Here is a 13,555-nt window from a genome sequence, read left to right as displayed (position 1 = left end):
CGTGTTCTGGTCAACAAGAGAAGAAACATTTTTATTAATATTAATATGTTCTAATAAAATCTCACGTAACGAGCCACATATAAACACGATTAGTACTGCGAGCAGCCTCGGACTGGAAGTCAGGTGTCCCGCTCACTTGGCTACTATGACGACGACATGACCTTCCCTGTCTGCCTGTGATTATGTCAAGTGGCCACATCACGCAGTGCATTCTGGGGCGGCCCTATATGAGCCGCACGCCTCTGGCTAATTTACATAGTTGAATTTCCTGTATAGACAAAATGCACATAATCTACTGAAGCTGAGCAGTGTCTCCTACACTGTTTCCTACACTGTTTCCTACACTGTTTCCTACAGTGAGCAGTGTTTCCTATAGTGTTTCCTACAGAGTCTCCTTCAGTGTCTTCTACAGTGTTTCCTACAGTGTCTCCTACAGTGAGCAGTGTTTCCTACAATGTCTGCTACAGTGAGCAGTGTTTCCTACAGTGAGCAGTGTTTTCTACAGTGTCTCCTACAGTGTCTCCTACAGTGAGCAGTGTTTCCTACAGTGAGCAGTGTTTCCTACAGAGTCTCCTTCAGTGTCTCCTACAGTGTTTCCTACAGTGTCTCCTACAGTGAGCAGTGTTTCCTACAATGTCTGCTACAGTGAGCAGTGTTTTCTACAGTGTCTCCTACAGTGTCTCCTACAGTGAGCAGTGTTTCCTACAGTGAGCAGTGTTTTCTACAGTGTCTCCTACAGTGTCTCCTACAGTGTCTCCTACAGTGAGCAGTGTCGTCTACAGTGTTTCCTACAGTGTTTACTACAGTGAGCAATGTTTCCTACAGTGTCTCCTACAGTGTTTCCTACAGTGAGCAGTGTTTTCTACAGTGTTTCCTACAGTGAGCAGTGTTTACTACAGTGTTTCCTACAGTGAGCAGTGTTTCCTACAGTGAGCAGTGTTTTCTACAGTGTCTCCTACAGTGTCTCCTACAGTGTCTCCTACAGTGAGCAGTGTTTCCTACAATGTCTTCTACAGTGAGCAGTGTTTCCTACAGGTTTTCCTACAGTGAGCAGTGTTTCCTACAGTGTTTCCTACAGTGTTTTCTACAGTGAGCAGTGTTTCCTACAATGTCTCCTACAGTGAGCAGTGTTTCCTACAGTGTTTCCTACAGTGAGCAGTGTTTCCTGCAGTGTCTCCTACAGTGTCTCCTACAGTGTTTCCTACAGTGAGCAGTGTTTTCTACCGTGTCTCCTACAGTGAGCAGTGTTTCCTACAGTGAGCAGTGTTTCCTACAGTTAGCAGTGTTTCCTACAGTGTTTCCTACAGTGTCTCCTACAGTGTTTCCTACAGTGAGCAGTGTTTTCTACAGTGTTTCCTACAGTGAGCAGTGTCGTCTACAGTTTTTCCTACAGTGTTTCCTACAGTGAGCAGTGTTTCCTACAGTGAGCAGTGTTTCCTACAGTGTTTCCTACAGTGTTTCCTACAGTGAGCAGTGTTTTCTACAGTGTTTCCTACAGTGAGCAGTGTTGTCTACAGTTTTTCCTACAGTGTTTCCTACAGTGAGCAGTGTTTTCTACAGTGTTTCCTACAGTGAGCAGTGTCGTCTACAGTTTTTCCTACAGTGTCTCCTACAGTATTTCCTACAGTGAGCAGTGTTTTCTACAGTGTCTCCTACAGTGAGCAGTGTTTCCTACAGTGAGCAGTGTTTTCTACAGTGTCTCCTACAGTGTCTCCTACAGTAAGCAGTGTCGTCTACAGTGTTTCCTACAGTGAGCAGTGTTTCCTACAGTGTTTTCTACAGTGTCTCCTACAGTGTCTCCTACAGTAAGCAGTGTCGTCTACAGTGTTTCCTACAGTGAGCAGTGTTTCCTACAGTGTTTCCTACAGTGTTTCCAACAGTGTTTACTACAGTGAGCAGTGTTTTCTACAGTGTCTCCTACAGTGTCTCCTACAGTGAGCAGTGTCGTCTACAGTGTTTCCTACAGTGTTTCCTACAGTGAGCAGTGTTTCCTACAGTGTTTCCTACAGTGTTTACTACAGTGAACAGTGTTTCCTACAGTGAGCAGTGTTTCCTACAATGTCTTCTACAGTGAGCAGTGTTTCCTACAGGTTTTCCTACAGTGAGCAGTGTTTCCTACAGGTTTTCCTACAGTGAGCAGTGTTTCCTACAGTGTTTCCTACAGTGAGCAGTGTTTCCTGCAGTGTCTCCTACAGTGTCTCCTACAGTGTTTCCTACAGTGAGCAGTGTTTTCTACCGTGTCTCCTACAGTGAGCAGTGTTTCCTACAATGTCTCCTACAGTGAGCAGTGTTTCCTACAGTGTTTTCTACAGTGAGCAGTGTTTCCTACAGTGTCTCCTACAGTGTCTCCTACAGTGTTTCCTACAGTGTTTCCTACAGTGAGCAGTGTTTCCTACAATGTCTTCTACAGTGAGCAGTGTTTCCTAAAGTGTTTCCTACAGTGTTTCCTACAGTGTTTCCTACAGTGTTTTCTACAGTGAGCAGTGTTTCCTACAGTGAGCAGTGTTTCCTACAATGTCTCCTACAGTGAGCAGTGTTTCCTACAGTGTTTCCTACAGCGAGCAGTGTTTCCTACAATGTCTCCTACAGTGAGCAGTGTTTCCTACAGTGTTTCCTACAGTGAGCAGTGTTTCCTACTGTGTCTCCTACAGTGTTTTCTACAGTGTCTCCTACAGTGAGCAGTGTTTTCTACAGTGTCTCCTACAGTGAGCAGTGTTTTCTACCGTGTCTCCTACAGTGAGCAGTGTTTCCTATAGTGTTTCCTACAGTGAGCAGTGTTTCCTACAGTGTTTCCTACAGTGAGCAGTGTCGTCTACAGTGTTTCCTACAGTGAGCAGTGTTGTCTACAGTATTTCCTACAGTGTTTACTACAGTGAGCAGTGTTTCCTACAGTGTTTCCTGCAGTGTTTCCTACAGTGTCTCCTACAGTGTTTCCTACAGTGAGCAGTGTTTTCTACAGTGTTTACTACAGTGAGCAGTGTTTCCTACAGTGTTTCCTGCAGTGTTTCCTACAGTGTCTCCTACAGTGTTTCCTACAGTGAGCAGTGTTTTCTACAGTGTTTCCTACAGTGAGCAGTGTTTCCTACAGTGTTTCCTACAGTGTTTCCTACAGTGTCTCCTACAGTGTCTCCTATAGTGTTTCCTACAGTGAGCAGTGTTTTCTACAGTGTTTCCTACAGTGAGCAGTGTTTCCTACAGTGTTTCCTACAGTGTCTCCTATAGTGTTTCCTACAGTGTCTCCTATAGTGTTTCCTACAGTGTCTCCTATAGTGTTTCCTACAGTGAGCAGTGTTTCCTACAGGTTTTCCTACAGTGAGCAGTGTTTCCTACAGTGTTTCCTACAGTGTCTCCTACAGTGTTTCCTAAAGTGAGCAGTGTTTCCTATAGTGTTTCCTACAGTGTTTTCTACAGTGAGCAGTGTTTCCTACAATGTCTCCTACAGTGAGCAGTGTTTCCTACAGTGTTTCCTACAGTGAGCAGTGTTTCCTACAGTGTCTCCTACAGTGTCTCCTACAATGTCTGCTACAGTGAGCAGTGTTTCCTACAGTGTCTCCTACAGTGTCTCCTACAGTGTCTCCTACAGTGTTTCCTACAGTGAGCAGTGTTGCCTACAGTGTCTCCTACAGTGTTTCCTACAGTGAGCAGTGTTTTCTACCGTGTCTCCTACAGTGAGCAGTGTTTTCTACCGTGTCTCCTACAGTGAGCAGTGTTTCCTACAATGTCTCCTACAGTGAGCAGTGTTTCCTACAGTGTTTCCTACAGTGAGCAGTGTTTCCTACAGTGTCTCCTACAGTGTCTCCTACAGTGTTTCCTACAGTGAGCAGTGTCGCCTACAGTGTCTCCTACAGTGTTTCCTACAGTGAGCAGTGTTTTCTACCATGTCTCCTACAGTGAGCAGTGTTTCCTACAGTGAGCAGTGTTTTCTACAGTGTTTCCTACAGTGTCTCCTACAGTGTCTCCTACAGTGTTTCCTACAGTGAGCAGTGTCGCCTACAGTGTCTCCTACAGTGTTTCCTACAGTGAGCAGTGTTTTCTACCGTGTCTCCTACAGTGAGCAGTGTTTCCTACAGTGAGCAGTGTTTTCTACAGTGTTTCCTACAGTGTTTCCTACAGTGAGCAGTGTCGTCTACAGTGTTTCCTACAGTGTTTTTTACAGTTAGCAGTGTTTCCTACAGTGAGCAGTGTTTCCTACAATGTCTCCTACAGTGAGCAGTGTTTCCTACAGTGTTTCCTACAGTGAGCAGTGTTTCCTACAATGTCTCCTACAGTGAGCAGTGTTTCCTACAGTGTTTCCTACAGTGAGCAGTGTTTCCTACTGTGTCTCCTACAGTGTTTTCTACAGTGTCTCCTACAGTGAGCAGTGTTTTCTACAGTGTCTCCTACAGTGAGCAGTGTTTTCTACCGTGTCTCCTACAGTGAGCAGTGTTTTCTACAGTGTTTCCTACAGTGTTTCCTACAGTGAGCAGTGTCGTCTACAGTGTTTCCTACAGTGTTTTCTACAGTGAGCAGTGTTTCCTACAGTGAGCAGTGTTTCCTACAATGTCTCCTACAGTGAGCAGTGTTTCCTACAGTGAGCAGTGTTTCCTACAATGTCTCCTACAGTGAGCAGTTTTTCCTACAGTGTTTCCTACAGTGAGCAGTGTTTCCTACTGTGTCTCCTACAGTGTTTTCTACAGTGTCTCCTACAGTGAGCAGTGTTTTCTACAGTGTCTCCTACAGTGAGCAGTGTTTTCTACCGTGTCTCCTACAGTGAGCAGTGTTTCCTATAGTGTTTCCTACAGTGAGCAGTGTTTCCTACAGTGTTTCCTACAGTGTCTCCTACAGTGTCTCCTACAGTGAGCAGTGTTTTCTACAGTGTCTCCTACAGTGAGCAGTATTTTCTACCGTGTCTCCTACAGTGAGCAGTGTTTCCTATAGTGTTTCCTACAGTGAGCAGTGTTTCCTACAGTGTTTCCTACAGTGTCTCCTACAGTGTCTCCTACAGTGTTTCCTACAGTGAGCAGTGTCGTCTACAGTGTTTCCTACAGTGAGCAGTGTTGTCTACAGTATTTCCTACCGTGTTTACTACAGTGAGCAGTGTTTCCTACAGTGTTTCCTGCAGTGTTTCCTACAGTGTCTCCTACAGTGTTTCCTACAGTGAGCAGTGTTTTCTACAATGTTTCCTACAGTGAGCAGTGTTTCCTACAGTGTTTCCTACAGTGTTTCCTACAGTGTCTCCTACAGTGTCTCCTATAGTGTTTCCTACAGTGAGCAGTGTTTTCTACAGTGTTTCCTACAGTGTTTCCTACAGTGTTTCCTACAGTGTCTCCTACAGTGTCTCCTATAGTGTTTCCTACAGTGAGCAGTGTTTTCTACAGTGTTTCCTACAGTGAGCAGTGTTTCCTACAGTGTTTCCTACAGTGTCTCCTATAGTGTTTCCTACAGTGAGCAGTGTTTCCTACAGGTTTTCCTACAGTGAGCAGTGTTTCCTACAGTGTTTCCTACAGTGTTTCCTACAGTGAGCAGTGTTTCCTATAGTGTTTCCTACAGTGTTTTCTACAGTGAGCAGTGTTTCCTACAGTGTTTCCTACAGTGAGCAGTGTTTCCTGCAGTGTTTCCTACAGTGAGCAGTGTTTCCTACAGTGTCTCCTACAGTGTCTCCTACAATGTCTGCTACAGTGAGCAGTGTTTCCTACAGTGTCTCCTACAGTGTCTCCTACAGTGTTTCCTACAGTGAGCAGTGTTGCCTACAGTGTCTCCTACAGTGTTTCCTACAGTGAGCAGTGTTTTCTACCGTGTCTCCTACAGTGAGCAGTGTTTTCTACCGTGTCTCCTACAGTGAGCAGTGTTTCCTACAGTGTTTCCTACAGTGAGCAGTGTTTCCTACAGTGTCTCCTACAGTGTCTCCTACAGTGTCTCCTACAGTGTTTCCTACAGTGAGCAGTGTCGCCTACAGTGTCTCCTACAGTGTTTCCTACAGTGAGCAGTGTTTTCTACCGTGTCTCCTACAGTGAGCAGTGTTTCCTACAGTGAGCAGTGTTTTCTACAGTGTTTCCTACAGTGTCTCCTACAGTGTCTCCTACAGTGTCTCCTACAGTGTTTCCTACAGTGAGCAGTGTCGCCTACAGTGTCTCCTACAGTGTTTCCTACAGTGAGCAGTGTTTCCTACAGTGAGCAGTGTTTTCTACAGTGTTTCCTACAGTGTTTCCTACAGTGTCTCCTACAGTGTTTCCTACAGTGAGCAGTGTTTTCTACCGTGTCTCCTACAGTGAGCAGTGTTTCCTACAGTGAGCAGTGTTTCCTACAGTGTCTCCTACAGTGTTTCCTACAGTGAGCAGTGTCGTCTACAGTGTTTCCTACAGTGTTTTTTACAGTTAGCAGTATTTTAACATTTGAAAGCAGTATGACGTCATATTTGGGATCAAAAGTACATCATGTTTACCTGCTGCGTTGTGATTGGACAAAACTCACCTGGATATTCTTCGTCCTCCTTCTTTACATCACATCTTCTCTTCCTCCTCTTTATTCCTTCTCTCCTTCTTCTTGTTTATTGTTGTTTACGTGTGTCTTTTCCTCTGTCCTGTTGTCTGTTTTTCATTTCCTCCTCTCTTCTTCGTTCTTTGTTGTATGCTCCAGTTTTTCTTCTGTCTTTTATTCCAGGTCTCTCTCTCCTCTGATCCTCTCTTTGTTTAGTCCCTTTGTTTCTTCTCCTCTGTTATCTGTCGTCCTCCTCTTTCCTCCTTTTCTTTCTTCTTGTCTTTCACTCTTTCATTTCCTCCCGTTTCTTTTATTCAAACTTTTGTTGTTTTCTTTCTTCTTCTTTGTTTTATGTTTTTCTCTCTTTCCTTCTTTTCTGTCTCGTCGTTCTTTTCTTCTTCTGTTGGTTCGTTCTCGTCGTTCCTTCAGCTTCAGAGAGAGAGAGAGTCAGCTTCATCAATAATTCAGCCTCGCTCGGCCGACAGCAGGCAGACCTGAACCTCAGTTTATCATTAAACACTTATTATTATTATTATTATTGTTATACATGTGTCTTTCTAAACTACAATATTCAGTGTTTTCAGTGTTTCAGACCCAGTCAGACACACAGAATGTTAAAGAACCACATTTCAATAATAATGAACAAAAACTAAAAACATGTTTAAATACAGACATCAAATATTAAAGATTTCCTGTTTAAATTATAAACATTAATGGCCATTAACATGAATCAAAAAATCAATAATAACAAGAATCAATAATCTGAACTGTAACTGATCAGCCAATAGAAAGTGGAGCTGCTCTTAGGTTTCTATTGGCCACTGGGGTTAGCCTATCAGGTTACAGCTCAGTGCAGACTGACTGAGGTCACCTAGCAACAGACACACAGCAGAGACCAGAGACCAGATCCTCTACAGCCAGAGACCAGAGACCAGATCCTCTACAGCCAGAGAACAGTGAGGGTCCTACTGTAGATTTAATCCTGTGTGACGAGCTCTTCATAATAATCATGAAGTCCGGTGATGAGGGCCCTCTGGGGGCCCAGGGCTGGCCCCTGCATTCACTATAGGTACTGAATTGGTAATGGAGCTGCTGTGGCCACTAGGTGTCGCTGTACGATGCCAGCGTGTCAAACACTCTGGTGTGATGTGGCCCACATTAGCTTTAGAAACAACTTCATAGGTCACAAACACTTCAGCGTCCTCTGGAAGCACTTCCTGTTGTCTTTGTGAAGCCATAGATGGACTTGGTTTGGTTTGAGATATCTGCCCTCAAAAGATCTTTCACAGAGGAAGAGACCCCTGCACACCTGGTGGCCCTTCAACACCAGTGATTCTGATGTGAAACACCTGAAACCTTTTTCCTTCCTCTGGATGCAGAGTTAGACTCTGTCAGAGGATCAGGACCAGGCGCCACAGGTCTGACTACAGCGCCACCATGTTCCCAAAAGGAAATACAGGTGGTCATGTTTGGTGTTTTTACTTCAAAGAGAAACAGTAGCTGGATGAACAGGTGAGGCAGCAGGGAACATGTGGTGAGGGGACTCCGGTTCCTCCGGCCTGATCCTGTCAGCATTGTACCTCATTATTACCATTTGATTTAATTCTTCTGTTAACACTGTAAAATGCTGCACACATCTAACCTCCTACTCTGGTCTTTCTCTTCCTCAGGGTCTCGACATGCAGGCTGAGCAGTTGTGACAAAGAGTTTCTGCTCTTGGATCGATGATGTGTTTATGGTTTGGGAGAAACAGAGTTAACATTTCTCCTCTGTCAGAGTCAGATCCATTCAATCAGCCTGCCGTCACTCAGAGCTTGAACTCTCCTCTCTCTGCTGTGTGGAAACTGGAGTCCGGACCTGCTGGACGCTGACCCGGGTCGGGTGCTGGTCTCACTCTGTATTTAGAGTAAGTATTTTATTTATCCTTTCATTAAGACAATCAGACATAGTCAGGGAAGAGATGATCACAAGTCACTTTATTTCAGCAGAAACAGAAAAACTTTTACAGCAAATGAACAGTTGAACGTTTCTATCCTCCATTTTATCCAGATATCATTCTGATTAAACTCCGTCAGGCTAAAATGTTCAAATTAGCTGTTCAAAAATATAAATACTTCACGGAAACGTTCCAACACTTCCTGAAATCATCACATCACTTCCTCCGAGGAAGGAAAACGTGGATAAAATCTAAGAATCAGATCAAGACGACAAAATAAAGTTTCCTCATTTTCGGATTCTTCTAAATCCAAACGCCAACGCCACTAATGTCCATCATGTACTGATACGTTAAATATGAATAATTCTTATTGATACTATTATTAATTAAAATACATTAAGATGATTGATCCTGTTGTTCTCAGCTCGTTACCGTGATGATGAAACGGTGATTGATATATTAAACTGCTCCTGAGCTCTCGGCTGGATCCATGGCCTTCTTCACTCCGACGAACTTTGACCTTGTCCACAGATTTAAATATTGGGCTGGTTTGACACGTAAAATGGCCTCTGCCTCCTCAGTGAAACAGGAAATAAATAAATCTGAGCCAATCACAATCCGCCTCCTGCTGTGACATCACTTCCTTCTCCTGCAGCGGTAGCAGCAGACGCGGCACCTCCCCTCCTCCTCCTCCTCCCCCTCTCTAGCGTCCTTTACCATATATGGCGGCGGTGGGGCGGAGCTTGACGTGCCGTACGGGTTGTCACTGCTCAGAGCCACCGGATTGGCTATCACCGTGGAGACGTCATCGGAGGGGCGGAGCTTAGCCCGTGGGATGGTCACCTCACCGTAAGGGTTGTCAAGGGAGACTTTGATGTTTGATGACATGGCGGTGCGTCACGGGAGGGCGGAGCTAAAGACCATCAATCAGTCAATCAGGCAGCCGTCCAATCAAAAGACTCGAGGCAGTCAGGGCGAGAGAGCTCTGTGGAAAAGAGAGAGAGAGTGATTAACTGTCAGAGGAGGGAGGAGAGGAGGGAGGTGGGGGAGGTGGGGGAGGGGGGAGGAGAGGAGGAGGAGGGAGGAGAGGAGGAGGGAGTGGAGAGGAGGAGGGGGAGGAGGAGTGGAGAGGGGGAGGAGGGAGGAGAGGAGTGAGGTGGGGGAGGTGGAAAGGGAGGGGAGAGGAGGAGGGGGAGGAGGAGAGGAGTGAGGTGGGGGAGGTGGGAGGAGTGGAGGAGGAGGGAGGGGAGAGGAGGAGGGGGAGGAGGAGTGAAGAGGAGGAGGGGAAGTGGAAAGGGAGGGGGAGGAGGAGAGGAGTGAGGTGGGGGAGGGGGAGAAGTGGAGGAGGAGGGAGGGGAGAGGAGGAGGAGGAGGAGGAGAGGAGGAGAACATCATGTGTAATCGTCGTCTCTGTGACTAACCGTTTGTTTTTCAAAATAAGAGCCTTCCTGGGCTCAGGTTCAAGAACAGTTCAAATTCCCCAAGTGTTCCGGCAGGGGGCGACTTAAACCTGCGTCCTCTCTAACAGCCAGCAGGGGGCGACTTAAACCTGCGTCCTCTCTAACAGCCAGCAGGGGGCGACTTAAACCTGCGTCCTCTCCAGCAGCCAGCAGGGGGCGACTTAAACCTGCGTCCTCTCTAACAGCCAGCAGGGGGCGACTTAAAGCTGCGTCCTCTCTAACAGCCAGCAGGGGGCGACTTAAACCTGCGTCCTCTCTAACAGCCAGCAGGGGGCGACTTAAAGCTGCGTCCTCTCTAACAGCCAGCAGGGGGCGACTTAAACCTGCGTCCTCTCTAATAGCCAGCAGGGGGCGACTTAAACCTGCGTCCTCTCTAACAGCCAGCAGGGGGCGACTTAAACCTGCGTCCTCTCTAACAGCCAGCAGGGGGCGACTTAAAGCTGCGTCCTCTCTAATAGCCAGCAGGGGGCGACTTAAACCTGCGTCCTCTCTAATAGCCAGCAGGGGGCGACTTAAACCTGCGTCCTCTCTAGGAGCCAGCAGGGGGCGACTTAAACCTGCGTCCTCTCTAGCAGCCAGCAGGGGGCGACTTAAACCTGCGTCCTCTCTAGGAGCCAGCAGGGGGCGACTTAAACCTGCGTCCTCTCTAGCAGCCAGCAGGGGGCGACTTAAACCTGCGTCCTCTCTAACAGCCAGCAGGGGGCGACTTAAACCTGCGTCCTCTCTAACAGCCAGCAGGGGCGACTTAAACCTGCGTCCTCTCTAGCAGCCAGCAGGGGGCGACTTAAACCTGCGTCCTCTCTAACAGCCAGCAGGGGGCGACTTAAACCCGCGTCCTCTCTAGCAGCCAGCAGGGGGCGACTTAAACCCGCGTCCTCTCTAACAGCCAGCAGGGGGCGCCTTAAACCTGCGTCCTCTCTAACAGCCAGCAGGGGGCGACTTAAACCTGCGTCCTCTCTAACAGCCAGCAGGGGGCGACTTAAACCCACCTCCTCTCTAGCGGCCAGCAGGGGGCGACTTAAACCTGCGTCCTCTCTAACAGCCAGCAGGGGGCGCCTTAAACCTGCGTCCTCTCTAACAGCCAGCAGGGGGCGCCTTAAACCTGCGTCCTCTCTAACAGCCAGCAGGGGGCGACTTAAACCTGCGTCCTCTCTAACAGCCAGCAGGGGGCGACTTAAACCTGCGTCCTCTCCAGCAGCCAGCAGGGGGCGACTCCAGCGGCTACAGAAAGAAGTGTGATTGTATAGAAGTCTGTGAGAAAATGTTTCTACTTGTCAGCTGATTTATTCCCTCAGTAAACACTTTCCTGATGAGTTTCTGGTCTCAGTCGCTAGTTTCAAGTCTTCTTCAACACACATGATGTTCATTTAGTAAATTATGGTCCCATTTAGAGGAACAGAGACCAGGAAGCAGCGGAGGCTTTAGGGCGGGGCTACAAGCTGATTGGCAAGTCGCTACCATGGCGACCTGTCAATCAGGCTAGAGGCGACTCGTATCCGCTGCTCTGTGTATGTTTAACCAGCGGTGCTGAAAAAGCTCATCAGGAGTCGGCTGCTCATTTTTCTGAGTACGTTTAGTTTTAAGACAAAGTTATCAGCCCTTAAAATGACAGTTAACGTGAATAACAGATGCACCTCGCTAAGCAAGCTAGCTAGCTCCGCACGGCCGTTAGCTTCACTGTCTTGTCCAAATATGGTCATGTCCGGTGCCGCTGGTTGCAAAAACTCAACATGGCGGCGCCCTATTGGCCAAACTCGAGGCTTCAAAACTGCACAAACCAACGGGTGACGTCACCATGACGACGTCCAGTTCCTATAAACAGTCTGTAGCTGGAACGTTTTAACTTAAATCAAGAGACGTCTGTGATGGACAGAAAAATCTGGTCTTGTGAAAAAATAAACAGAAGTAGTGTTTTATTATTATTATTTTATATTTGACATGACGTTGTTAGTGTACAGTAAAGTTGTGGTTACAGCACTTTTTATTAGCTTTTATTAATTCTTCTTCATGCACCAACACCCCTCGTGAGGTCAAACCTGCCTGGTAACAAAGCCGGTGTTGTGCAACACGAGCAACGAAGCACCGTCTCAGATGGTCAGCGGCGCTCTGCGTGCTCAACACATCGCAAGTTCATTCTCCCAGGAACAACTAGCAAGAACGTTCTTTGCTCAACGTCCCATGGTGATCCACGGGAAGGGGCGGGGCTTAGGCTCTCACGCCCAGACCCTCACAGCTGATCAGCTGCTTGTTCGCATCGTTTTATCTACAGTCTATGGTTCAAACTATTAAAGTAGCTGCATCAGCTGTTAGCAGCTCCTGTTAGCATCAGCTGTTAGCAGCTCCTGTTAGCATCAGCTGTTAGCAGCTCCTGTTAGCATCAGTTGTTATAAACAGCTGTTAGCATCAGCTGTTAGCAGCTCCTGTTAGTATCAGCTGTTAGCAGCTCCTGTTAGCATCAGCTGTTAGCAGTTAGCATGGATACTGTGATACTGAAGGAACCTTAAAATGATGAATATTCTGAGTGAAGCTCTGCAGCGCCTCTCTGGTTTCTAAGTTTGTTCTGAGAGATTCAGATCTGAGTTCTGACTCGGAGGAGGAGGAGGAGGAGGAGTGTGGTTTCTGACTCACCTCCCTCTAGCTCTGCAGCGCCTCCCTGAGGTGAATGTTACAGACCAGGTCCTGGAGTTAAACTGAGTTAAATTAAGAAGGAGCTCTATGAAGACTTCCTCCTGAATGAAGCAGGATTTCCAGCTATCAGGTAACTTTAGAGCAGAAAACGCAGTTTCACCTGACTCACCTGTTCACGGCACCGAAGGCTCCTCGTCTTCCTCCTGAAGAAAAACACAACGTCCTCTGCTGTTTTGACCAGTTTCTTCGTCTTCTTCTTGTCCTCTGCTGCTGTGGCCTGTTTCTTCTCCTCTGCTGGTGGAAACTGTTTTGATGACCGACTGAAGGAAATCTCTGATCTTTAACTACTTCGCCCTCTCTCTCTCCTTATCACTGTGTTTGTGAAGCTCGCTCGACCGCCTCGCCCAAAACCTGTTCTACCTGCCACCACTCCCTCTCTCTCTCTCTGTTCATTCTCTATGGAGCTCCACCTCTCTCACCAACACCTGACAGCCCTCTGTTGTTTCTGTCTGCCCCCCCCCAGTTAGCAACAGAGTTTAAAGAACATGTTGCTGAAACATGAACACATGAACACTGACACAGTGTCACAGCTGCGGCAGGTAACCAGGAAGAGACTGAGATTTATCCATCCAACCAGGTGGAAAATATAACCCCCCCTTCAGGCCTCCCTCCTAAGCCACTCCCCCAAACAGAGAGTGCACAGGTGGTTGTGCTTTGTCCTCTTCAGCTAACCCCCCCCCCCCAGACCCACCTGTTCCCGACACCTGGCATAATGTGGACTCCTCTGGTATCTTGTCAGAAACCGGTTCAACAGAAACTCCTCTTCTTCTGCTGATGATGGAGACAATAAGACCCGCCCACACTCTGTTCCTATTGGCTGAAATTCACAGGCGTTGTTACCAACATGCAGGTGACACATGACTTAAATCTGCTCAGTAAAAGTGTGTATATACATATAAAATAAATATACAGCGGAGACCGGGTATGATTGTAACATGGGGAGAGTTGTAACAACACCAATTCCACCAAATAGAGATAAGATAGGAGTCATGTGATCAGTATTTACCTGCTTCCT

The 13,555-nt window shown here is 47.1% G+C and overlaps 1 long non-coding RNA gene across 1 annotated transcript; it reads right to left on the bottom strand.

Annotated features, from left to right (window-relative positions):
- Positions 1–8,411: 8,411 nt before the first annotated feature.
- LOC119894637 lies at positions 8,412–13,175 on the bottom strand. Its single transcript, XR_005442960.1, has 2 exons — positions 12,650–13,175; positions 8,412–9,377 (listed from the first exon to the last, which is right to left on the bottom strand). It is a non-coding gene; the product is annotated as an uncharacterized LOC119894637 (long non-coding RNA).
- Positions 13,176–13,555: the final 380 nt, after the last annotated feature.

Source organism: Micropterus salmoides, unplaced genomic scaffold (assembly GCF_014851395.1).
Source record: "Micropterus salmoides isolate LMB-PRFRI ecotype aquatic unplaced genomic scaffold, ASM1485139v1 Ms_hic_scaffold_814, whole genome shotgun sequence".
In the NCBI taxonomy this organism is placed as follows: domain Eukaryota; kingdom Metazoa; phylum Chordata; class Actinopteri; order Centrarchiformes; family Centrarchidae; genus Micropterus; species Micropterus salmoides.
Note: the sequence above shows the minus strand (reverse complement) of the source record. Positions and strands in the feature narration are given on the sequence as shown.